At 37.1% G+C, this 26340-nt stretch overlaps 1 long non-coding RNA gene and 1 pseudogene across 1 annotated transcript; both read left to right on the top strand.

Moving 5' to 3' along the window:
* The first annotated feature begins 6372 nt into the window (after positions 1-6372).
* On the top strand, positions 6373-26092 carry LOC144304565 (uncharacterized). The gene is made up of 3 exons (XR_013371500.1): positions 6373-6498; positions 13267-13507; positions 25325-26092. It is a non-coding gene; the product is annotated as an uncharacterized LOC144304565 (long non-coding RNA).
* On the top strand, positions 24713-25140 carry LOC144304572 (small ribosomal subunit protein eS17 pseudogene; annotated as a pseudogene).
* Positions 26093-26340: the final 248 nt, after the last annotated feature.

Raw genomic sequence — 26340 nt, 5'->3', positions numbered from 1 at the left:
AGAAGTATACATAGAAGACATAGTATTACACAAATGGTTTGTTGTGCTGAAATATGTGTATCGCCATCTTGTGCTTTCTTTTTCCTTTTCTTAGCAATAAAATTTGAAATTAGACTATTATTTGCCTACTATTGGTTTTATAAAATTAAAAACAATTTGATATTTAATGAGAAGATTTATGGTAATACAGAAACCGATTTCATTAAGTTTAAGTGGGTCTCCCTCTGCAACAGGGTGGCAGTCTACATCCTGGTAGATTTTATTCATACATCAACTTGTACTTATGGAACGTGGGTCTTAGCAGTCATATGTTGGTTCTCTTACTGAGTTTTTAAGAAAATTTGACAAGTCTCAAGCATAAAAATTTATTTTTTAATTAATAATTTTCAGAAAGGTAACTCTCATTTTTTGAAAGTCAAAGTAGTATAAAGTCAAAATCAGTGTTGGGTCAAAGTAAACACCACAATTCTTGAGCCAGTTGTATGAGTTTTAATCGTTGCTACACTATATAATAGCCATGTGGCCTTGGACCAACTACCTACTTGCTCCATGCCTCGCCTCTAAAACGGGGATAAAATAATATCTACCTTGTGGGTTATTATATGACTTAAATTAATCAATATATAAAAAACATCTTAGAGTAGTGCTTGGTGTAAGTTAGTATTATGAGTGTTCCTTCTTGCTATTATCATTTACTTAAATAAAAATAGTAATATTTTCCCATATTACTATATAAAATGATCTCCCAGTTTGTGTTCAGCAGACTGATTATGAATCTAGCTGCAGATAAGAAATGTAAAAGTCTCTATTCAAATAATTAGCCCCCCCCCCTTATTTAATACCTAGCCTGATCCAAGTATTTTGACACTCGTGTGACCCTTGCAGTCCTTTAATTTTATTATGTGATGCTGTGGAGAGAAGCTTCCTCCCAGATCAATATTCTAACATGTTAAGAGACAGAATTCTAATGTTTTTTCAAAAGATGAGAAGTTTCAGGGCACCTGGGTGGCTGAGTGGTTGAGTGTCTGCCTTTGGTTCAGGGCGTGATCCTGGAGTCCAGGGATCCAGACCCACACCCAGGTCCCCCAGAGGAGCCTGCTTCTCCCTCTGCCTATGTCTCTGCCTCTCTCTTTGTTTCTCTCATGAGTAAATAAATACAATCTTTGGGTAAAAAAAAGGATGAAACATTTCAAATTTCAGTCCTCCTTTCTGGCATACGTGTTGATTTACGGCTACCTCTCCTACCAGTGACTACTGGAACTTTGTCACATCTGTAGTTGGGCTTTTGCACTATCGTTGGAGTTGTTGGCTCACTTTTCTGTCCCATACTCAGTTCACAGAAAAATCTTCCTGTTGTACACCTCACACTATAGTTTATTTGCTTTTAATAACTTTTATTTGTATATTTTATACTTTATAACATAGTATACATTTTATTTCAAAAAGGAAAATTTCAATGTATGAGAAATAGCAATATTTCTAAATATTGGTCTTTAGAAGTGACGAAAGCTGTTAAAAAGATAAACTTATGGGGATCCCTGGGTAGCTCAGCAGTTTAGCACCTGCCTTTGGCCCAGGGTGTGATCCTGGAGTCCCCGGATCGAGTCCCACATCGGGCTTCCTGCACGGAGCCTGCTTCTCCCTCTGCCTGTGTCTCTCTGTCTCTCTGTCTCTCGTGAATAAATAAAGAAAATCTTTAAAAACAAAAAAAAATATGAACTTATATTAAGCAGTCTATTGTCTAAGTGCATTACTCCAAAGAGTAGTCTTAATAATATTAATTTTTCTTATTACTTTAAGGCTGATAATAACCACACCAATAACAATTTTAGATTTTATTTTATTTTATTTTTTAAATTTATGATAGTCACACACAGAGAGAGAGAGAGGCAGAGACATAGGCAGAGGGAGAAGCAGGCTCCATGCAGGGAGCCCAATGTGGGATTCGATCCCGGGTCTCCAGGATCGTGCCCTGGGCCAAAGGCAGGCACTAAACTGCTGCACCACCCAGGGATCCCCAATAACAATTTTAATAACAAACTGACTTCATTATAGGTATATATATTTTTAAAGATTTTATTTATTTATTCATGAGAGGCAGAGAGAGAGGCAGAGACACAGGCAGAGGGAGAAGCAGCCTCCCTACAGGGAGCCTGATGCAGGAACCTATTCCTGGGACCCTGGGATTATGACCTGAGCCAAAGGCAGATGGTCAACCACTGAGCCACCCAGGTGCCCCTATAGGTCTAGTCTTGATAGAGAAGAGTTTATACTCAAACATTATACTATAATCAAATTGAAATAATCTTCATCTGGTTCAAAACAATGTTAGATGAAATCACATGAAAATTATAAGCCTTAGAAAATTACATGCCCCCTCATCCTGGCCAGTAATTCTTGGTTTGTTTTATTTTGCTCTTCTTTCTTGGTTCAATGAAGAAGCAAGGGGTCACAATGTACATTTGAGACTCTGTTCTCTATCTGTCTGAGACCCAAGGTTCGAGCCCTATTCATGTAGGGATGAAAATTTCATCAGGAGCCAGTTGCATACGAAATACAGCGCTCTAGACTCCACTGAAGTTTAACCTTGAAACCACAAATCCCGGTGGTGTCAAAGTCTCTCTACTCTTCCCATTCATGTTTTCCTTTCAGTATTGCCTCCATGTAAGGTCAAAGTAAACTTTACTCTTCTCAGATTCAAGGTTTGTTTAGGCATCAGGGTAACAAACACCTTTGTGACAACTAACTTACTGCTTGGGAAACTTGTCTAACGATTTTCTTATGGAAGAAGAATAATAAGGTAGGGTAAAAAAGAATAAAGAGTTTGTAATTATGGGGGCATAAAATCATGCTGAGACTTTAGTAAGAACCCAAATTTCATTAGCAACAATATCAATAGTCAGACTTCATGCATAGTCTGCATCTACATGTTTGGTCTTTAATTCTTAGTATTCATTTATCACTTTTCTGCATAATGGAGAAACCGAAGCCCATTATAACCATGCAAGTAAGCAAGTCTATAGCAATATGAGAACTCACTACTGTAAGCAACAGTAGGAAGGGTAAGAAAGCTAATGATGTGAAGGGGATACATTTTAGGGAGGGCTCATTATAACTAGGATGGAGCAGCTGAAATGTTTTATAACCCATGGTGCATAAGCTTGAGAATAAAAATAGATGGAAATAGATGATATTGAGTTAGCTGGTTATTTTATGAAAACCCAAAACAAGATGAGTACTTAGAGAAAAAATAGTCAATCACAAAATTGTGTTGCAGGGGGAAAAAAATCACAATTCATAATGAGTGGCTCAGCAGGTGAGATCCACCTCAGAATAGGAGAGCTCCAATCCTTGTTTTGCTACCTAGTTGCTGGGTCTTTATGGGAAAACTATTTCACACTTCTGTGTTGCATTTTTCTCATCTATACAACGAGGATGATAATAGTACTTTCTTCTTAGGGTCCTCTGAAGATCAAATGAACTAAGATCTGTAAAGTGTGAAAATATCTGATCCTTGTGGGCACTCAGTTGTTTATTGTTACTACTGCATGAAGAAAAAAACTGAAGAACTTGCTAATGAGAAAAAGAATAAAATATGTAAAGTATAGGCAAAACTTAAGTGACAACATGATCAGAGCATATAGCCTTGTTTTTACTTCATTTAAAAATCACCTTTAAAATAACAATCTACTATTAAAAACCAACCATTAAAAAATCTATTATTAAAAAACCACAACCATTAAAAAAATCACATAATGATAGGTTCAAAATTAGAGTTTTGTCAATTAAAAAGATTATTTAGTTCAATTCTTACAAGTATGTACAAATCAGACATACAGAGAAATGTATTACATATTTCAAAATTTTGGGAAGTTTACATACTTTTCCTTTCCTGTATCTCTTAATATTCTTACTTCTTTTGCCTTGTTTCTCAGTTTATTTTTTTAATTTTTGAAAATTTTAGTGCATTTTAATCTTCTCTAAATCATCTTGACATCTCATACTAAACAAATTCTTCTTGCAAATTGTCCTCAAGATATTTTTTATTTTATCTTATTTATTATTATGATTTAATATATTATTTATGGCCTAATTACTTGGTTTTATTTTGGTCAGTCATAGATTATTTCAAAAGTTAACTCTAGGTTATCATGTAGCTTATTCAAAAAGTATCAGGTAAATGGAGCCTGCTGGGATATATATATATATATATATATATATATATATATATATATATATATATATTGTGGGAGCTCTATTTGCATCAACATTCATTAGTTTTCATACAGAATTACAAATTTTCTGGAACAATTTTAATATAAATTTTCTTCCTATTTTCTTTATGATTCCACATTATGATCTGCATCATTTAAACCAAGTATAAATAAAGCAACTGTTCTGAACAAAGCAGACAAAGGAAGCGGTTGCCTAGCAACAGAAATCACAGAACAGATCCTGAACTCCTACTCAGATGGAAGCTTCCTACCTCAGCTTGGTGGTGAAAACGTTTCTGAGTATCCATTCTCTAACCGTGTGTGCCCCTCACATTCAGAGCACACGCAGTTTTTGATCCTGCTATTAAATGGAATTGAAAATTAAGAGGCTTCAATAGAGTTTATACCATTTATTTAAGGTTCATGAATTACTATATCAAAGATGATGAATAAGTTACACGCCTGACATGTTCATACTTTTGTTTTAGGGCTGAGTGACTATGTACCTGAGAATTATTCCAAATGCTCATGGGGTGACCATATGGGCTGAGCTGGAGATTAAAATGCATCTGAATCTGCGTGTGAACAAATCCAAAACAAGCACTGGGACACCCTAGAAACCAAGTCAGCTTGATGAGCCCATATTGGGAATGCTGTTGTATGCAGCTCTGGGAATTGCATATGAGGATTTGTGAACCCATGCAAATTACAACTAATTTAGATTTTAATTCACATCATAATTCCCCGTGCTTGAGCATAGGAATCTTCAAAAATGATGACAGATTTTTTTTGTCGTTTTGCCTCGTGTGTATGTTTTTGAAGTTTCTCTCTGAAATTATTATATTAAGGAAGACCAGTATGTTTTTAAATTATTTTAAAATTATTTTGGGATCATAAATTAAGCTTTTTATCTATTTTATTTTTTATTTTATTTATTTTTTTTCTATTTTAATGTTAGATGCATAGAATTGCATCAGTCTTTAATTTTGTTTCATTGTGTGACATCATCATCCAGCCTTGCAAGGCATCCTGCATTTTAAATATTAACTTACCAGTGATATTTTTTGAGTGCCAACTAGATGTCTGGTTATCGCTTATGGGTAAGTCAAGCCTGGTCACTGACGCCAAATTCATGGGCCAACCCGTAGAGATTCTGAGTGGATGACACTGGAATGCCATCCCACGTGTGCAAACTCAACCTAATTCAGGCCATAAGTACCAACTCGAGTGGAATATGATTGAAGGAGATCATTATGGCGCCGTGTAAAGGGCTACTTGTAACAGCAGAATGTGTGAGACCACAGACCAAAGAGAAAGACAACAACACGACAGCCACCAAGGTGTTCATGGAGACATGAAGAGAGTAAAAGTGGAAGGAAGTACGTGGTTGAGGATCTAGACCATGGACCAAGTCAGGAAACTAGTAGCTAATTCTTAATGGGGACTGTATGTGTGGGTGAGAGTAGAGGGAAAGTTGGTGGCTGGAAGAACCATATCGCCAGGCACTGTGTTTTGAGAATCAAGTGAGTCAAAAAATAAAACACGGTCACTGCTCTCAAGAGTTCATAATTAAATGGGGGAAGGTGAGTGTGTAGATCAATGATTCCTATCAAGTGTGGCAAACACAAGAACAGAGGTGCTCCTAGGGCATGTTGCCAATAAGAGGGCCCAGTGGGAGTAAGTGCGCAGCAGGGACATAGTCTGAGCTTTGCTGACCTAGAGAGCATCCCCTCTCAGTAGTTCCAGGGGAGCTGAATTCTGATGCAGGCAAGGGATTTCCAGGCATCTCTCCACAGAGATTCGCTACCCACTGCACACACTGTCTACTTTCCTACTCATGGCCTCCCACAATCCCTAGACTTCTCTCAGCTACACCCACTGTATACCTTTCGTCACCTGTACAAATCAAGACTAGTTTTGGGCTTGCTCTTTCAGAGCAGTTGCCTTTCTCCCTCTTTAACATAAATGCCTACATCCCTTGCAACTCTCCCCGCTCCCTGCAAGTTCTCTTTCATTTCAATGAAGTAGGTCTCTTCTTTATAGACATGCAGTAACTGCATAAAAATAATGCAGAACGTGAGCAGTTTAGAGACACCTATCTACATGTTCGTTTTGGTTCTGTGATTGATTTCACAGTTTCCAACTTGCTGCGAAATGAAAACACACAAATAACTACATGGAAAAATCTACTGGAACTGGCCAAACTGCTAATTATTTATTTCCCTCTCGCCTCTCTGATTTGCTCTGGGGAAATGAATAGGATCAGCATGGGGATGCATGCAAGGTAAGTGGCTCTTTGATAGATTGTTCCAAACTCTGCCTACGTAAATAAAATTTTCTACTTACTTTATAGACCCATCCTGCTTGCACTTCCACCTTCCATGTGGTTTTGGAACACAGAGTTTGTTTGGATTGAACATTAGGACATTTTCCTATATGCAATTATTTCTTCTTTTCTGTATAGCAAATAATATTCGAAGGCACCAGGTTCTGTGAGTAGAATGAAAGTTAAAACAAAGACCAGCAATGTCAGAAATTATGTAGATGGTCGTGAAGCCATACTTGTTCTTGAGGGGCAGCAGAATGGAAAGAAAAAGCATAGGAAATTGAAGAATTAAAATTGATATTTTGACCCTATCATTTACTTACCATACAGTTTTACTAGGTAGTTGACAATATAGGAGTTCAATTTTCATTGCCAAAAATTAAAATAGGGTTGCCTGGGTGGCTCAATGGTTGAGCAACTGCCCTCGGCTCAGGGAGTGATCCTGGGGTCCTGGGATCGTGTCCCACATTGGGCTCCCTGCAGGGAGCCTGCTTCTCCCTCTGCCTGTGTCTCTTGTAAATAAATAAATAAATATTAAATAAATAAATAAATAAATAAATAACATCTTTTAAAAAAATTAGAGTAATGCCTAGCTCTCAATGTTGGTATTAGGATTAATTGAGATAAGCAAAATTAAAGGGTCTGGCATATAGCAAGCCCTCAACACATAATGGACCCCTCTTTTTAGTTTCCCCATTCTTATTGTCCTGATGCTGTTAGTCTTATTTCTGGCTGGTTAGGGCACATTAATAATTAGAGTAAATTTGCAAATTTAAGCATTGAGTATTGTTAGACATTTGCGGTAATGAAAAATCAAACTTTGCATCCTGTCATTCTAAAAGTGGACTTGACACTGAGTGAATTATTTAATTTCTCAGGCTCCACTCTCATAGATGGCCAAGTGGAGGGTTTTTGTTTTTTTGTTTTTACTTTTTTATTTATAACAAACTTCAGCCTGTGGTATAGTATTTACACATAGTTGTGTCTATGACAATTACATTTAGCATTCAAAAATTTTCCCCCACAACTATAGGGAGTGGCTGTTGATACCTGAGAGGTAATGTTTCATATCCTCAGAGCGCTGTTAGTTAAGGATGTGTCCTCCCCTGACATTTTTTTAAAAAGATTTCATTTGTTTATTTTAGAGAGAGATAAGAGAGTGTGTGGGGCATGGAATGAGGGCAGAGGCTAAAAGGGGAGAGGGAAGCCCCAGCAGACTCCACGCTGAGCATGGAACCTGACTTTACACTCCACGTCTGGAGCCTGAGATCATGACCTGAGCAAATCAAGAGCCTGGCGCTTGACCCACTGAGCTCCCCAGGCGCCCCTTCTCCCCTGAATTTTGACATAGCTGTTTATTTACATTTGCATTTGTTTGTTTGTTTACTCATTAATTCATTTATTCATCAAATGTGCTAATGAATGCTGAGTGTATTCTAAATGACTTTTTATTTGTCAGGCTTTATTCTGCAAGGCACAGACCATGACTTCTTCTTTCCTATAATTATGTACTTAGATGCCTTACGTATTATGATCACTCAGTTCTACTGAAGATGATTCTTGGGAAAGAATTGCTGTGATACATTTACTTTAACATTTTCTGTCTCCCTATGATAGGATGACAGGGGAATGAGATGGGTTGCTGGAATTTAATTAATATAAAGGCAATTACTTTGTTTTTTCTGTATCATAGTACTTATCTTTTATTGTTAGAAACCAATCATGTCTACTGCTGCATACCCTTGCCACATCTTTGCCAATTCAATATTCCATTGACATTATTAAATAGATTGCAAAGTTCAAGAATTCACTCTGGAATGCAAGGACAGATTGCTTTGGGCTCTGGACATACCCACGGATAAATTTCAGTAAATGCCAAAGGACAAGATCAGTGATTGATCATCTGAAAACTAATATAATTAATATAATATAAATCCTTTTATCAATTAAGTGATGTATTTTCAAAGTATCAATCCGATTTCTATGTTTTTGAAAGGTTTCTTGTGTACGATCTGAGTCAGAGAATAAATATCAGATTGCTGATGAATTTCTACTTAAGTTGTATTTTTTCCCCAAACTACAAGGAAGGCTTTTTACTGGATCTTACAAAATAACCATCTATTTAAAGTATTATTCATGTATAAAGTTTAAAGAATAAATAACAATATTTACAGCATTTTTTTAGTGATGCAAATAATTCTATTTCAGATAGATGGTAAAACTGAAATTTCAGAAATTAAAAAAGACTTGTCATTTTCAAATGTCATTTTGACAAACCGAGGGCTTTGAAACCTCTGTATCTATCCATAATCATTCCATCTCTGATTGGTTTTTACTTCCCAACATGACATTATTCATGTCAGGGCTGCATAAAAAGTTGATAGTTTTGTAAACAAATACATACAGATAAGACCTGGGTTCTGATGACTGATATCTATACCATTTGTTAAGATATTTATGTTCTTGCTTTCAGATGCATACATAGCCCTTTGTCTAGAGAAGCGTCTTCCAAGGGGAGGTCTGTCTACATCAGAATTACTAGGGAAATCTGAAAAAATGAACATTTCAATACTATGCAAACTTCTTGAGTCAAACTCCATGAAAGTAAAACCCTTGAATTGATCATTTTAATTGGCTGCCCTCATCATTGTTATGGACATCAAAGTGTGAGAACTGCTGCTGCTCGTTCACCATTTGATTATGACCTTCCTCCAATATGAGATTTTCATTCCAGACACTCTTGATTACCTGGAGAAACTGTCCAGTAATGCAGAGCATCCAGGTGTTGAGAGCTCTGAAGCAAAAATTATCCTTATAAGAATAGATGATACTCAATAGTACAGCCCAGTACAGTCGTTGTAGAGAAAAAAAAAAAAATCCCATACAGAGCAGAGAATATGATGTCTCTCCAGGTTGAGACCAGGAAGCACATTCTTGGGAAAAGTGATTTTCTTTCTAGAGTAATCAGCACTTTGGGTACATATAAATCAGAAGCATATATGTAAGTTTGAGGCTGAAATTACAACCAAATTTTGTTAGTGTTTTATTTCTCTTAAAATGCCAGTAGGTACAAAAAAAATGCCAGTAGGTAATCAAATGAGAATTTTCTTGCGGAGGTGTAGACAGTATGGTCTCATACAATGCTGTCCAATACAAATATAATATGAGTCAAAATGTGAGTCACATGTGGAATTCCAAATTTTTTAATATAGCTGTGATATAAAAGATGGAAAAAAAGTGAGTGATATAAACTTTAAGAATATATTTCATTTAACCTAATATATAAAAAGATTTTTATTTTAACATGCAATCAATATACAAATTATTAAGCTATTTAACAAGTTTTGTTTCATCTCAAGTTTTCAATATCTAATGGGAATTTTTCACTTGTAACAAATCTCAATTCAAACTCACCATGTATCACGTATTCAATAGATACATGTGGCTAGTGGCTCTCCCACCGGACTGTATAGATCCAAGAGAAGAGTTTAATTTAAGCCTTGTGCTCACCACTTCTATACTCCATAATGTCCATCACGTTACATAAATTTGGAGCTTGCGGTTTTCTCATCTGAACAAATATAAGACCGGAATGATATGTATAATACATACCTTATAACATCTATACTGAGGTGTAATATCTGCCTGTTACTATGCTATCTGCAAGGTATGAGTTATATGTACGGACGGTATGCTGGTATGTTAATTATTACAATGACTAAACACCAGAAATTTCTCCATCTTTGAGTTTAGTAAAAAGATAAGATAATCTTATGTTAAGATTATCTAGGTAGTTACGACACAGAAATGCTCTTTGCTGAGTATAGAGATAAGGGTTATGAATCTAATAACAATGACAATTCTGGCTTTTTGTGCATGAAAATCCTTTATCCTCACATGAAGCAGAACGACAGTATCTGGTGCACACCATCAACCTGTACTTTTTCTTATAAAGAAAGATAAAGATAACCAGGAACAACTTGATTTTTAGTGACTCTTAGGGCAACATAGTTATCCATCAACTTCCCAGATCTATACATTAAAATGCTTCTATCTTAAATGATCACTTCACCTGGAGAAAAACCTGAACTAAGACGTCTTACATTTTGGCTACATAACACTGAAGAAGCTCACCAAATTAGAGTAGGTTCTGTAACAAGTATGGAACAGGTTGGCATTCTAGAAGACATATCTGAGAAAATTCCATTTCTTTGCTTTAAAAGGTGAGACTATATCTAAATACAAAGTGATTAGCTATGCTTCAGTGTGTTCTGGGGTTGTGTCATTTAGAGCACAGTTTGTGGCACAATATGAATGACAAAGAGATAAAAAGGAAAAGTCTTTTATTTAGATATTTTGTGTAAGGAGAAAATGGATTCAGTGTGATTTATTTGTTTATTTATTTATTTAGAATATGTATAGTGAAGCAAAATTGTACAAAATGAAATATTAAAGCAGGTTGAGTAGCTACTTATTTATTTCTTTGTGAATGCTAAGGGAATGGAAAAATAAGAAGATAGTAAGAGACTTGGGTTTTCTTACTTTGACTTGAGGAAAATGATTTAAGGCAAAAGTTATAAATGGCAAGTTTTCTTACACTCAGTCTCCTCAAATTCATGACATTGTGTTTGCAAAAGATTTCCCCTATTATTTGTTTAATTAACTCAGGATGATGTAAATGATGAACCACTGAACTCTACTCCTGAACCCATGTTGAACTGTATGTTGACCAACTAGAGTTTAAATTAAAAAATTAAAAATAAAAATAGAGAACATGAAAAAAATAATGCAGGATGCAATTTTCTGAGTTTTCCAGAGGCAGTGTAGGAGTTTGTATCCTCTAATCGCTTCATTTTAGCATCTGAACACAGAATGGCTAATAGTTGAAATTATGTGTTCATGGTTTGCCATATTTTTGCTTGTTTATTCAGTTTGCAGTGTCCCTTTTGGAGCTTTGCATGTCCAAATTAATAAAACAAATTAATGTGTCTTTTGTGTTCAGCAGAACTATCTCTGGAGGTATGGCCTTTACATTAATGATTTAGGTTATTCTTCCTACACGTATCATGCGGCTGGGGCTTGGTATGATTTCATTCGCACTTCTCAGAGTATGCAACCCAGACAGCGTGTACAATATTCATGGCAAGGATTAGAAGACACCTTGCTGAAAGCAAAACAAAGAGCTGAAAATAGCAATGTTCACAGCCCACTTTTTCTTCACTTCTTTTTCTCATTAGCACAGATTATTTTCCAGAAATGGCTTCTTACCAGATGATTCTCGGGCAAACATCTTTTTAAAGTTCACTCTCTCTTTCTCTCTTCAGCTAGTTCTAATTTCAGAGGTTGGAAATGTTGATCATTGACAATGCCCCCATTCAGATGCCCCAGGCAAGGTATCTGATCTGAGAGTCGACAGGCAATCTGGTGCTATGCGAGGGTCTGTGTAAATAAAACAGTTTATCATAATGGACTCATATTCCTAAGAAGCTTAGGACAATAAGAAATTAAAATGTAGGAATTCATAAAGGAGATTCAAAAGTAACGAAACAGTACACACAATAAAAGAATATCAACCCAACTTAGAAAGTCACAGTATCTGCAAAACTACCTTAGGTTTGCGTAGAGTTCAGATATCACTCTCAAGAAATAGTCATGACATCCTTACTGTCCACATGAAGCAATGTGTTAAAACACAAGAATAAGATGTGGCCCATAAATCCCTATAGCTCGAGCCTGGGGAAATGAACTTTTACATGTGACAAATTTAACTAATACCATAGGAACTATTTAATAGATTCATGCCTGTGATTCTTGGGAAGCCAAGAGATGGGGTCATTTTTCTCTGACTGGAAAAAAGTGGCTCAGGATAAGGCTTAACTGGAAAAGTGATACCTGAGATGAATCTCGAAGAATGAGTAAATGTATGCTAAGTGGACAAGAGGGGAAAAAAGGATTCCAGGCAGAAGAGTGAGCAAGAGAAAATGACTCATTCAACAACATGTGGGATGTTAAGGCATCTATGGGGGTATGTAAGGATGTTTATAGGAAATAGAAACAGGCCAGAGCCTGAAAGGACTAGATTTGCTTGCTATATTTTAGAATTTTATCTCTTTGGCTTATTTAAAATAAGAGATTTTTACAAATTAACTTCTTTCTTTGAAAAAAAAAATCCATTCTGGTAAGCAGTGTGAAGGTGATACAGGCATAGAATGAGACTACTTGGAGAGCTATTAGAATAATCTAGGTAAGAGATGAGATGGGCACAAATTAAAGACATGGAAGTGAAAATAGAAAAGAGGACGGATTCTGGAGGTATGTAGGAGTCAGAACTGACAACATTTGATGCGTGAATGGATGTGAGAATTCAAAGAAAATCAGAAATTAAAGATAATTCCAGTACTTGAAAGTTGGGCAAATAGATGGATGTTCAGTCTCCAAACCAAAAACCTAGTGTGTAGGAAGAGAGGCAAGTTGAGGACTTGGGTTGGTTGCGGTAGTTTATATTCAACTCTGCGTGCAGGTCTAACTGCAGGAGGAAACTGAGGCATGCACTTCTAAGAATTCACAAGGGTTCTTAGAACTAAAGACTTCGTGTTCCAGTCTGTTCCTTTTATGTTGGGTTCTCCTGTGTTACTCTCTGCTGTGGCCTAGCATATTCCTAAGGGCGCCTCGATTCGAGGCCACAGGTTCTTTCTTCCCCTGATAACCTTCAATGGTTTATTGCAGGTTCAAGCTCCTCTTGTTGGAGCCGCAAAACAACTGACCGAAGTCAGGTATCTCGCTGAAGAAATCGAAAATTGGAACCCAGCAGGTGATTTGACCAAATCCGCGGAACTGGTAGAAGGCTGAGTGTGACAGTAGCTCATTCTAGAGACTCCCTGAGGACCGCCGGAACCCATTGCAGTATGAGGGACACGGGACCAGCTAGCAAGCTGCAGAGGGTTGGTCAAAACCAGTGAAACAACAGGTACCCCAGTCATTGAATCCAGTTGATTTGGCCTATGGTCCCCTTCCGGATGGGGAATGAATTAATGCCATCGCTTTGTGTCCTTCTGACTAGTTCAGTAAATTTTGTGAATTTGCAATGATACTAAGATCCGTAAAGTCAAATTTCTGCAGAAAATGTCAGAGAATTGGGAGGATGAAAGTTTGACCCTGGAAGCATGCCATGTAATAGGTATTTTTGAAACAGAGCCCAGAGACAGTTACAGGAAATGTCCTGCGGTTCCCGGGGGTAGACCCGAGAAACAACTGTGGAATGACAGGAATGCTTTTCTAGCACTCTGCTTAGCACATACAGGCCTCTGTCTTTTTCAGGCAATTCTCATCCCAAGGTGGTCAGATGTTGCATGTGCTTGGGATAAGGTTTTATTATGTCATTTTAGGCAAAGTTAGAAAGAAGCCAATTTTATCTTTGGCATCCAAATTTGCACTTTTCTCTGCCTTTCTCCCCAGCCACATTGGCTGCCCTCCCACTTCAAACTCTTCCAGACACTCAGTATTATATTTCTTTCTTATTTTCTCCATCCTTGGTCTGTCAAAAACTTTTTCATCCAGAAGGCACTGGATGAAATTCTTACACTAGGGTTTGTATTTCTGATGAGGCTTCAAGTGTTCATTCTTTTACTTCCTTCCTTCCTTCCTTCCTTCCTTCCTTCCTTCCTTCCTTCCTTCCTCCTCCCTCTCTCCCTTCTTTCCTTCCTCTCTCCCTTTTTTCCATCCTTTCTTTTTTATCAGATTTTCTCAGCTATAGGAATGAACTGCAAGGTGCCAGTGAACTAAGGGGGTGATGGAAGCGCCCTCTAACCGGCTCTCTTGGGCCCCTCCACTGTCACCACGCCCCTAGCAACTGCTGCACTGTAAGGCAGGCCCTCTCTTGGACTCTCTGCTTCTGCACCTGGAAAAAAAAAAGAATGTTATAAGTGATTCAGGTATCCAGACTCTCTTCCTCACTCCCTGCTCCTTACCACTGAGAGTGGCCTATGGGGATAGTGACCGAGGTGATTTTCTTTTTTTTTTTTTTTTTATTTATTTATTTTTTTTATTTTCTACTGTTAAGCCAGCTCTCCTCTTTGCTTGTTTGATTGTTTGTTCTGTTTTACTTTGCTTTCTTCTGCATTTCCTTTTGCAGCAGGCCTAACGACTGAACATGTTCCCTTTTCTTCTTTATACGTGCTACCACATTCTATCATGTGGGATTCTTTTTCCTTCTAAATCTGTTTCTTCTTTCCCTCATGCACTCCAGGCTTTGTTCATTAAAATACAAATATATGCATGTATTTTAATGCTGATTCCTATGGGGCATTATGCAACTGATTAGAAAATAACTAGCAAAGGTAAGTACCAAAAAATAACCTTTCTGAAGTCAGCTGAATGGCTTCCTGCTATTCCTAATCTCTGGGTGTCTCATCATTCATAGTAAATATTAGCCTACAAATAGTCCTTTCATTAAATTATTTCAGTCAAAGCCTTTTAAATATACAGTATATTCTTTTAAAGTATTTTTTCAAGTGTAGTTGACACATAGTGTTACGGTAGTTTTAGGTGTACAACAGAGCGATTCAATTTCTCTCTGCATTATGCTGTGCTCACCACAGTGGGGCTGCCGTCTGTCACCATACAAGGCTCTTCCACTGACTGGAGTCCGTCCCCAGGCTGTGCCTTGTATTCCTGTGGCCTAGTCTTTCCATAGCTGGAAGCCTGTACCTTCCACTCCCCTTATATTTCTTGACCGACAGTCAGAAAATCATGTTTCATGAGGTGTCCCCAGCATGTGACAAATCCATTCACATTCACCCCCAGCCCTCAATGCACGGAGGTAGCAGCCGTCCAGTGAAGAAGACTATTCAGCTTCTGTTGGACAATCCACAGCCATCCTTATTCTTTGTTCTGCGTTTCTCGCTCCTCATTTCCTGAGGCTTCTCCTAATCGGTCATTATAAGCGGAGTGAGGGTGGGTGGAAGATGGCCATTTCCACCGAACCATGTTATAAATGAGAGCTTTGCTTGTGATTAAGTCCACAAACCGTTCTGCTAAAAATCTCTGGAAAGAAATTAGGTTTAGCTAAATTCTCAGGAGTCAATTCTTTGGCGTTTTGGATGACAATTTGCAATTGACAATCATAGGGGAAAAATAACCTGGCATAAAAATGTTCGAACATTCCTCTATCTAGCAAAATGTTAAGTCTCCTGGGTATGCATTTTTAAGATGAAAATAACTACTCAAACTCTCTTAATGCCAGCTTCAGCGAGGGCCAAACAGGGAACTTTGTATTTTGATTACACCGATCCTTTCCCTCCTACTCACCGTGTGCACTGTCTTCCCTGCCTACCTGATTTTTTGAGGGGGGAAAAAAAGGCTCTAAGGAATGAATAACTAGAAAGGAATAAAACATTTGACACTGATAGTTATTGTACTCTAAATAAACATCCAAGTCTGTATTTTAAAGACATCAATGTGAAATGAATTTGTAGTGAAAAATCTTTGGGAACTAAAAAGTGAATAAAAGTATTCATCCGTTTAATGATTACTTGTATTATTTTTGGTTGAGTATGTATATTTAGCCATATTCCTGTTCCTCTGAGGGTACCTTTATAAAAATTTTAGACTCTTCTGAGTATAGATACTTAATCAGCCTGTAAAACTAGATTGATATGTTTCTTAAATAACAGAGCAAAATATGTATTAATTTTATTTATGGAGGTTTTAATTACTTACTCTTTTAAAAATTTACCACTTAGTATATTTAGTTTAGTTTTTTCAGTTATCTAGTTCTTTGTTAAAAATAGAACAATAATTTTGCATTTCCACTTTCAGCTTTTATTATAAGATCTTCTTTATTGAACCAGGAAAAAATAATTCTATGGTTTTGTAAGTGGTTGTATGAAACCTTGGGAAAGTTCTTTACATGGCAAGGACAAGGGACAGAGAGTGAGTGGAACGTGGGTCTTTAGAAGAGGGGCGATGGCCACTGGCACTGCTGCTTCCCCGAGCGGAGATGAGGGGACACAGCTCACCCTCCTTATGCTCTCTCTTCCTTTTCTCTGATATCCTATCAGTGTCTCTTATTTGTGGAGTCCAACTGGAGCCTGATAGTAAAAAAAAGTGGAAGTGACACAGTCCACAGAATTCAGCCTCTCAAATTAGAAAGCAGGGCACAGAAGGGCAAACTTTGGATTATGAGTTTGGGGAGAAAACAGTAAAAGTGAATGACTGGCATATTTGCACAGCTGTTTTTCTCATTTTGAGTAACCTGAAATGAACTTCAAGGTTGAGGGCAGTATGTTTTTGGCAGAGAACACAGAGAAGTGGGAAAGACATCTTAAACCATATGCTTTCTCTTCTATAGGGGAAAAAAACCCCAATACACAAATACTCCGTATTTTCCTTAATGTTAAAATTAATTTTCTAAGCATTACAAAAGTAGCAAAGAACAACATGATTGTCATAAAATAATTAAGCAGGGCAGTGCACAAATGAAAGTCCCCTTTCCTCTATACTCTTCATTTCTTTATTCATTCATAAAATCATTTATGCTTCTATTCTTTTAGCATAGGTTAGAAATAATAATAGCTGACATCTATCAGTGATAGGTGCCAAACAGACTTCCAAGAGTTTTATACGTATTGAGACATCACAACATTAAAAATTGGTGCTGCTATTTTTATCCTAATTTTGCTAAATGAGTGGCATGTAAGTTAAGTGAATTACTAAAGACCACAGAGCTGCTAAATGGCAGAGGCGGAATTTGAACACAGGTAAGTTCATTCTAAAGCTTTAATTCTTAACCACTCTGCTATGCAATGATAAGCAGTGACTTATTGAGCACCTACTATGTGCCAGGAACTTTTCTAGGCATTGAAGACACAGGGATAAACGCAAAAGACAAAGTTTCTGCCTCGTGGAAAATATATTCCAGTTATGGAGAACAAAAATCACCAAATAAATAGGTATGTTTATAATACACTTTCAAGTTGAAAGTGTAAAATTTATATTTTATCTATACATATATATATGTAATACAACTAAAAATAAAGTTAGATAAAGAGAGAGAATCTGGAGCTATATTTTAGACAGGATGATTAGGGAAGCCTCACTAAAGAGATAATATTTGAACAGAACTGAAATGATGTCAGAAGCATGCCTCCACAAACCTTACTCTGTTCAAGAAAAACTAAGGTCACCAAAGGGATAAAGTGATACCCATCGGTAATAAACGTGATACGCTATTTTTAACTTATCAGGTCTAATCTTGGAACTTTGCTAATATTAACATTTAATTTCTTACAATCATATGAAGAAGATCCAACTATGATCTCTAATTTATAAGTAAAATAACTGACCTCCAATGTCATGTAACTAGTAAGGTAAGTCTGCTGATAAATTGAGAATCTAGGCTTCAACCCCAGGGAGTGGACGCCTGGGTGGCTCAGTGGCCCCAGAAGCCCAGGGCGTGATCCTGGGGTCCTGGGATCGAGTCCCACATGGGGCTCCCTGCGTGGAGCCTGCTTCTCCCTCTGCCTGTGTCTGCCTCTCTCTCTCTCTCTCTCTGTGTCTCTCATGAATCAATAAATAAAATCTTTATAAAATAAAGACAAACACGTAGTATGGTTGGTTTGATGGTGCCTCAGCTATCCTAACATTGCATGGGTCGGTCCTCTAATTTGTTTTTTTTCAACCATCTATCACATTGTAGAGCTTGAAAATTTTCATAAAGATTTTCTGAGTGCTGTTTTATTAGCTTTCAATTTTAAAATTTTTATTATCCATATTTTACTTTTTTTTTTTGTTCTCTTTTTTTTCCCCATAGCATCCTTGCTTTATTTTATGGAGGGACTTGGACACAGTATAGATTTTTGAGGTTTTCTTTTGCTCTCTACATTGTCCATGCATCTTTTTTCCTTTTTTCTTTTCTTTCTTCCTTTCATTATTTTTCTTCCTTCTTTCTTTCCTTCCTTTCTTTTTTCTTTTCTTTTCTTTTCTTTTCTTTCTTTCTTTCTTTCTTTCTTTCTTTCTTTCTTTCTTTCTTTCTTTCTTTCTTCTTTCTTTCTTCATAATTTTTGGAATCTCTGACATGGACTTCTCCAAAAGTCAGGTGAAATTTGACTGTGTTCGTTTCAGTAGGTGGACACCAACAATCTGATTGGTGGCTCTGGGTGTGAGTAGTGAGCTTCACTACTCATCAAGTTGTGGAGGAGGCAAAGCAATTTCTTCCTTGCAAGAAATCCACATGTCAATGCAGAGGGCTTTTTAGTTTAGGGACATTCATTTTAGCTTGGGGACATTCATTCATTCATTCATTCATTTGCAGAGATGAATATTTCAATTTCCTAATCAATGGTAGTTCATGAGGGAAGGATGGGTACTTGACTGCTGGTGTTCCTGAGAAAAACTGAGGGAAAGTTGCTGTGGTCTTACTGCTCAGTGTGTAGATTTCCACAGCTCTTTATTTTCATTCCATTGGTGACTACTCACTGTGATGCCCCCAAGTACAGAGATTCTCTGGTTCAACTTTTCTGGTTTCATTGTAAGTGAAAAGAATTGGGTCATAAACCAACTGAAATTAAGGTTTGTAACAAACTCATTAACTTGCTTATTATCCATTGAACATCTACTGTTTCTTAGACACTTTTCTAGATGCTGGGAATTCAGCAATGAAAGAATGGATACAGTGCAATTGAATGCTCTCTGTTGTTACATGGCTTACTTTTTTTTAAAGGTATTTTGGTCAGCATCTATCTGTTGTGTTGGTTGTCATGTTAGGTGTGACATGGGGATCTAATATCTTTTTTAAAAGTTTGCGTGTTGAAGATTTTCTTTTGATTTTTAGATTTTGAAATTTTCAGAATGTGATTCCTTCTTGAATCATTTCCAAGAACATCCATTTTATTAATTTTAAGTCTTTTCTATATTAATTCTGTTACTGTGGAGTTAGTCTTTCAGTTTATTAATATTGATTAGTCTCTTTAATTCTTTTTTTAAGAGAGAGAAAGGGAGAAGAAGAAAGGTGGCGGGGAGAGGCAGAAGGAGAAGAAAGAAAGAATCTTCAGCAGACTCCACACTGGGAGGATCTCTTAAGGGGGCTCCCCCTAATGTGGGACCCTGAGATCATGACCTGAGCTGAAATGAAGAGTTGGAGGCTTTGTTGACTGAGACACCCAGGCGTCCCTAGTCTCTTCTATTCTGTTGAAACTTTTTCTCAAAAATGGTCATTGTTTTTGCCTGTGCATGTGTAGAGAAAGAGGTATATTGAGCCTTCTGGGCAATGGGGTCTATTTCTTAGTCTGTAAAGAGTCATGTTCTTTCTCGGACACAGTTTTTGATTATCATAAAGTAATTTACTATATCTGAGAGAGAGGGTCTGGGAGGGAGCCAGTGTGTGGGTACATTATTGTGAGAACTGCCCTGGTTCTCAGGGCCTAGCCCTGAAGCTCACTCTGCAGTGTCCTAGCAGACTCACTTTGGAGAGCTGGGCTAACTCCTTTAGCTGCTTCCTTACTCTCAAGTCTGTTGCTCTGAGAGTAGGAAGAGTCACATTTAATTAATTTTATTTTGATGACATCTCATGTCTGCCAGGCTCCATTTCCTCTGTTCCTGGTTCTCATTAGGTACATGCTTCAACTTTTTAAAACCAGTTTCAAAGCACACAGATATTCTTTTTATACTATAGAAATTTGAATAGAAGATATTTTTCTTTCCATTTTTTAATGAATAAGAACAATTTTCTCTAAGTAGCATAGGGAACACAGCAAGATAAAACAACTCAGTTATTGTCACATTGTTAATACAGAAACAGTAGGGAATCCTGAGTGGTATAAATAAATAAATACAAGGACATTCTGGTACTATGAAAAGACTGGAATGCGGATGTGTGCAACCTTTCTAATAAAAGTATGGAGTTTCTTAGTGTTGTAGAATCAAGTACAGAAAAACTTGAGGAGAATTTGCAAGTTACAATACTGATCTAAAATGTGATACTAAGATGTGGCATGAAAATCTTAAGTACAAAGTAAAGACAGACAAACGAAAATGTTTGTTTGCATTTCTTTAAGATAGTTTCTAAAACATGTATATACGTGCTGAAGGAGTCCGTTAAGTAGCTGGAATGTAATATTCTTTCAAAGCCCACAGTAGATGCAACGATCTTCATCTTACAAAAGCAAATTCCACTCAAAATCTAATATAAAGAGAAGTGGTTTTCAAATTGAATCATGTTTAAGATACAGTGGAAGGTTTAACAACTCAAGGCAGCATTTGACTCTATCTTAATAAACTCAAATTTATATTCTGCACTAATTCTATTTGCAAACCTATAAGCCCTGTGGGATGTCTTGTTATTGTTCCCTCTAATCCTTTTGGGTGGTTTTCTCACATACATTTACTGATTAGTACTCATCTGAATACTTGGAACTTTCTCCATTTCTCTGGAATTCTTTCTCTCTCTTTTTTAAAAAAGATATTTACTTATTTATTTGAGAAAGAGGGAAGAGAAAAGGGAGGAAGGGCAGAGGGAGAGGAAGAGAGAGTCTTAAGCAGACTCCACGCTGAGTCCAGAGCCGGACACGGGGCACCATCTCAGAACCCTGAGATCATGAGCTGAGCTGAAATGAAGAGACAAACAAAATATTTGAGGAAGTAGTGGCCAAAATCTCTCCAACTTTGACCACAACTATAAATCTATAGATTCAAAACTCTCAATGAACCCCAAGTACAAGAAATAGGATGGAAACTTCATCAAGATAAATCATAATAAAATTGCACATACCAATAGTAGAGGGAAAATCTTAAAAGCAGTCATAGATAAATTATGTACAGAGGAACAAAGACAAGGATGATTGATTTCTTGTGGAAAATAATGCAACCAGAAGTATACGTCTATATAAATATTTGTATACACGTATTCACAGAAACTTTATTTATAATATCACCAAACTGGAAATAACCCCAACGTCCAAAAGAAGTGGAGGGTGGGACAGGAGAAAGCCATGCAGAGTCTCAAGGAAATTTCCTAAGGTGATGGATATCTCATTATCTTGACTGTAGTAATGGTCTCATGGGTGAATAAATTTGTGAAAACCTATCAAACTATAGAGTTTAAGGATGTGCAGTTCATCGCATGTCAACTATAACGTGATGAAGCTGGTAAGAGGGACATGACTGAATTTAATGGTGGAAAACAATCACCTCAGCATTTTCCCAAAATGTGTGTACAACCAACGAAATGTCAATTAGGGTTAATCCAATTATTGGTAAATATAATCATAGTTAAGAAAACAGGAGATTTAAACATTTTCAGAACATGTAAACATATAGATTTATGGAATAATATCATTTTATAGCTGGGAACAGTATTATATGGTATCTAGTTTGAAATCCCCAATTCTTGAGTCATAGATGATAGGGTTTAAGAAAACTGGAAGGGGCCATGTAGGACGCATATCCACACTTATTATGATGTAATCACAGAACTAAAGTCCACGGAAACTGAATGATTTTTGAGTCTAGATTGACTCACAGTCTAGAACTGTTTCCATTTCTATCATATTTCTCATTTGATTTGTATATCATTCTCTTGTGTCTCTTTAATTATGTTTTTCTCAGAACATAATGGTATATACTGGCATCGACTTTGCCTCAATTCATGACAATTGTTGGATTGCTCATATTCGTGGGCTGGCAGAAACTTAAATGCTTCATTTGGAGGTCCATCATAATTTCAGCAAATTTATGAAATTTTAGCTTTATTTTCATATAACCTTGAGACACATTTCTAATGAAAAGTCTTTTGGTAGTTCTTCTGTCTTAGACTATTTGAACAGCTACAATTCTTGGTTTAGCCATTCTTATCTGGCCCTATAACTTAACCTCTTAGCTTTTTAAAAACCTCAATTCTGTTTCTGGTTGCTCTTCACTTTAACTTATAGTTGTGACACAAATCTCACTAAAGCTTTAACTGTGTTACTCTGTTGCTTAAAACCTGGCAGGGATCGATTGTTTCTTATTTTAAGTGTTACATTTTCACTTGATATTAAAGAACATCCACATTTGGACTGAAATTACCTTTATGACCTTCTTTATTTCTACTCTTCTTCATATATTAAATTAGATGCTTGTATATCCCTGAAGGAAATCACCAGAAATTTATCTCAAGTATTAAAATATCCCCCATCTTGACATACACTTGATGAGATCTCATGAGACTTGACATTCCAGACTAAATTATCACTATCCATCATCTTTAACATGTGTCGCCTGTTCATACAAACCACAAGTGATCTCTCCTTTTCTTGGCTTTAATTATACTTCCTTGCCTTAGAATATGCATTTAATTTTGACTAAAATATCTACATCTGCCAACATATAAATAGAAATAAAAATTTAAACTTGAGTTCCTGAATGTTCAGGACAGGATAGTGAATGTTGTCTGTGATTGTAACACCGGAAGTTACCCCAGAAGGATGCAGAGTCATTAATGCTGAATCCCAAATCTGTAAGTCGCTCCCTGGTCTCCAAAAACCCAAATAGTTTATGTAATTCCTCTTATTTTCCCTCTTTCTGCTATGGAATGTAAAATAGAGAAAAGTGCATTTCTGGTGCTAGCAGTTAGTAGCAACAGTTGATTGCAGAATTAAAGAGGAATGGAGATTCTTGATTGTCCAGCATTTGTATGATAATCAACAGGCAAAACAAATACTCTGTGCATATTTCTTTGATGGAGACTCACAAATAAAGCAAAAAACTTGAGAAAATCTAGACAGATATTGAAAATGTTCAATTTTCTCATATCTTTGTATAAGTATGAAACACACAAAGATATTTAAATATTTGTAGGCAATGTACGTGTGTGTGTGTGTGTGTGTGTGTATACACCACTGTGTATTTATACATTAGTTTACCAAAGAGGATGATCCAGACAAGTTCAAAATGGAAGGAAGTATGTTATTCTAGTGAGGCTTTTCCTCACTAGAAGTTATAGGGGACCAGAATGTGTTTCATTTGTGTGTGAAACAGCTCATGTTAACTGATGTTTTGCTCTGGACAATGACTTTTTTCTATCTGAGTCAGGAGAGTTCAAGGTTGGGTGGGCCTTGGGTGGTGGGGACAAGCAGTAGTAGCTACTAGTCTTGCTTTGATTCCAGATCTCATCTCTTTCACCATCTCTCACCTTAGGAAAGGTATTCTTCATGTGACCCCGATGTTTGTCCATGATTGCACACTCTCATTTTAAGCCAAAGACCAAAATAGTAAAGCATATGCATTTATGGGTCTACGTCCTCTGTGTGCTTTGCCCTTTACCTTGGGGGGTTGGTCGAGAATAGGTTGGTGATAACTAGTATCTTAAACTTATTCCTCAAAACAATTATAACACCTTAAATTTCCTCTATTTTCTGTAAATTTGTGAAACTTTTATACATAAATGATTTTGTTTGATCATCATAACAATGTTCACTGTAAAGAGATGAATTATTTTTATCCCCATCTGGCCATTGTTCTGAGTCAGGCCTTAGGATTAGTGTTGGGGATACAGTGGTGAATGGAATGGATATGGTCCCTGGCCTCATGGGCATTATAGTCCCATACAGAAACTAAAATATACCTGCAAACTGTGGCAAATTGGATGGAAAAAGGGATAAGGTCCCGGGAAAGAGAACAATAAGAGTGAATAATGTATTTTGGTGAGTCATGGAGACCCTCCCTGAGAAGGTGATAATGAAGATGAAGAACAAGAAGGCCCCAGTCATGTGAAATCTTGGGAAAACTCTCCAGATCTAGCCAATCACTTCAAGGATGTTCCAGAGTCATGCATCTAGTTAGGTAGCAGAGCTTGAAATTTAGGGAAAAAAAAATTCTGGAAATGATAATTAACATTTATGCAGCTCTTTTTAAAGTGCTTTCATGTGTATAATCTCATTTAGCAATCACACCATGAGGTGGAAAACTTGGAAGATGATTGATAGGTAGAAAATTCGCCACCATCCTTTTGACTTAGATTCCATCATTAATTGTGAGAGAGAAAAAAAAAATCTGAGGTTAGATTAAAGGCATCCTGAATTGCACATGAATTGTTTGTAGGTAAAATGTTCAATAAGATATTTCCCATTTGCACAATGTGGAGAACCAAAGGATCATCCAAACAGAAGCATGTGATTATCTCCTTACTATACCCGCCAACATGGGCCGCGCGCGCACCTAAACCCTGACGACGGCGCCCGAGTCATCCTCGAGAAGCACTACCCGCGCCTGGGGAGCCACTTCCACACCAATAAGCGCGTGTGCGAGGACATTGCCATCAGCCCCAGCAAGAAGCTCCGCAACGGGATCGCAGGCTATGTCGCACATCTGACGAAGCGCATTCAGCAGGGCCCGGTTGCAAGAGGGGGAGAGAGGAAGAAGGAGACCTACGTGCCCGAGGTCTCAGCCCTGGATCAGGAGATCATCGAGGTAGATCCTGACACTCAGGAGATGTTGAAACTTTTGGACTTTGGAAGCCTGTCCAACCTGCAGGTCACTCAGCCTACAGTTGGGATGAATTTCAAAACACCACGGGGAGCTGTTTGAATCTTTCTGCTGTGCTGGAGTATCTTCAATAAACCTTGGACACACACACACACACACACACACACACACACATGAAGAAACATGTGATTAGAGACTAATCATTTATCTTTATTGTGTCTTCACTGTGTTTGGAATTTTGTGTGAGTTTTTTTTTAAGGAAAAAAATGACTGCATGGAGAAATAGGTTTTAAAACATTCTAATTCTCTTTTTCTCTTCCAACACAAGGTGCTTCGGTGCAGACATGGCCAAGTCCAAGAACAACATCACGCACAACTAGTCATGAAAATGACCCAGAAACAGCAACAAGAAGGATATGAAGATATGATTCTCTTAAGGGGATAGACCCCAATTTCCTGAGAAATATGTATTCAGCCAAGAAGCACAAGAAAAAGGGCGTGAAAAAGAAGCAGGCCGATAATTCTAAGGCTGTGAGTGCACATGCCCAGGCAATCAAAGCTCTTGTCAAGCCCAAGGAGGTCAAGCCCAAATCTCAAGGGGTGGCAGCTGCAAGCTCAATCGACTTGCTTACATCACTCACCCTGAACTCAGGAAAAATGCTCTTGTCTACATTTTTAAGAGTCTCAAGGATTGCCTGCCATAGTCCAAGGCCCAGACTCTTGCTATATATGTGCAAATGTATAGAAATACATAGTATTGCTTCCACTTACTATTGCTTCCAACTGACTATAAGTATGTTTTAGTTCATATATTCTGTACCAAATATCTCTCCATCTATTAAAAATGACAACACATATTAGGCTATCTAAAATGTTGCTGATTAAATTAGCACGTCATTAAAAACTCCGACTAAAGAAAACATTATTAAAATACATTATTACCCTGGAACAACTGGACATCCTTGTGCACGAAATGAATCTAGATGTAGACCTTATAACCTCCACAAAAAAATTAAGTCAAAATGGATCACAAATTTTAATATAAAATTTTAATATAAAATTTTCAAATATAAAATTTGAAACTTTAAAACACTTGGAGGATACCATAGGAGAAAACCTAGATGACTTTGAGTATAGTGACCTTTTTAGATATAACACCAAAGACACAGTCTAAGAAATAAATGATAGCTGGACTTCATTAAAATTAATGAAATTAATAAAAAAAAATCTGCTCTGTGAAAGACAGTGTTGAGAATATGAGAAGACAGGGGCCCCTGGGTGGCTCAGTCAGTTAAGCATCTGACTTCAGCTTAAGTCATGATCTCAGGGTCCTGGGATTGAGCC

Source organism: Canis aureus, chromosome 34 (assembly GCF_053574225.1).
Source record: "Canis aureus isolate CA01 chromosome 34, VMU_Caureus_v.1.0, whole genome shotgun sequence".
Lineage (NCBI taxonomy): Eukaryota > Metazoa > Chordata > Mammalia > Carnivora > Canidae > Canis > Canis aureus.
The sequence above is the reverse complement of the archived record's forward strand: the minus strand, read 5'-3'. Positions and strand labels throughout refer to the sequence as shown.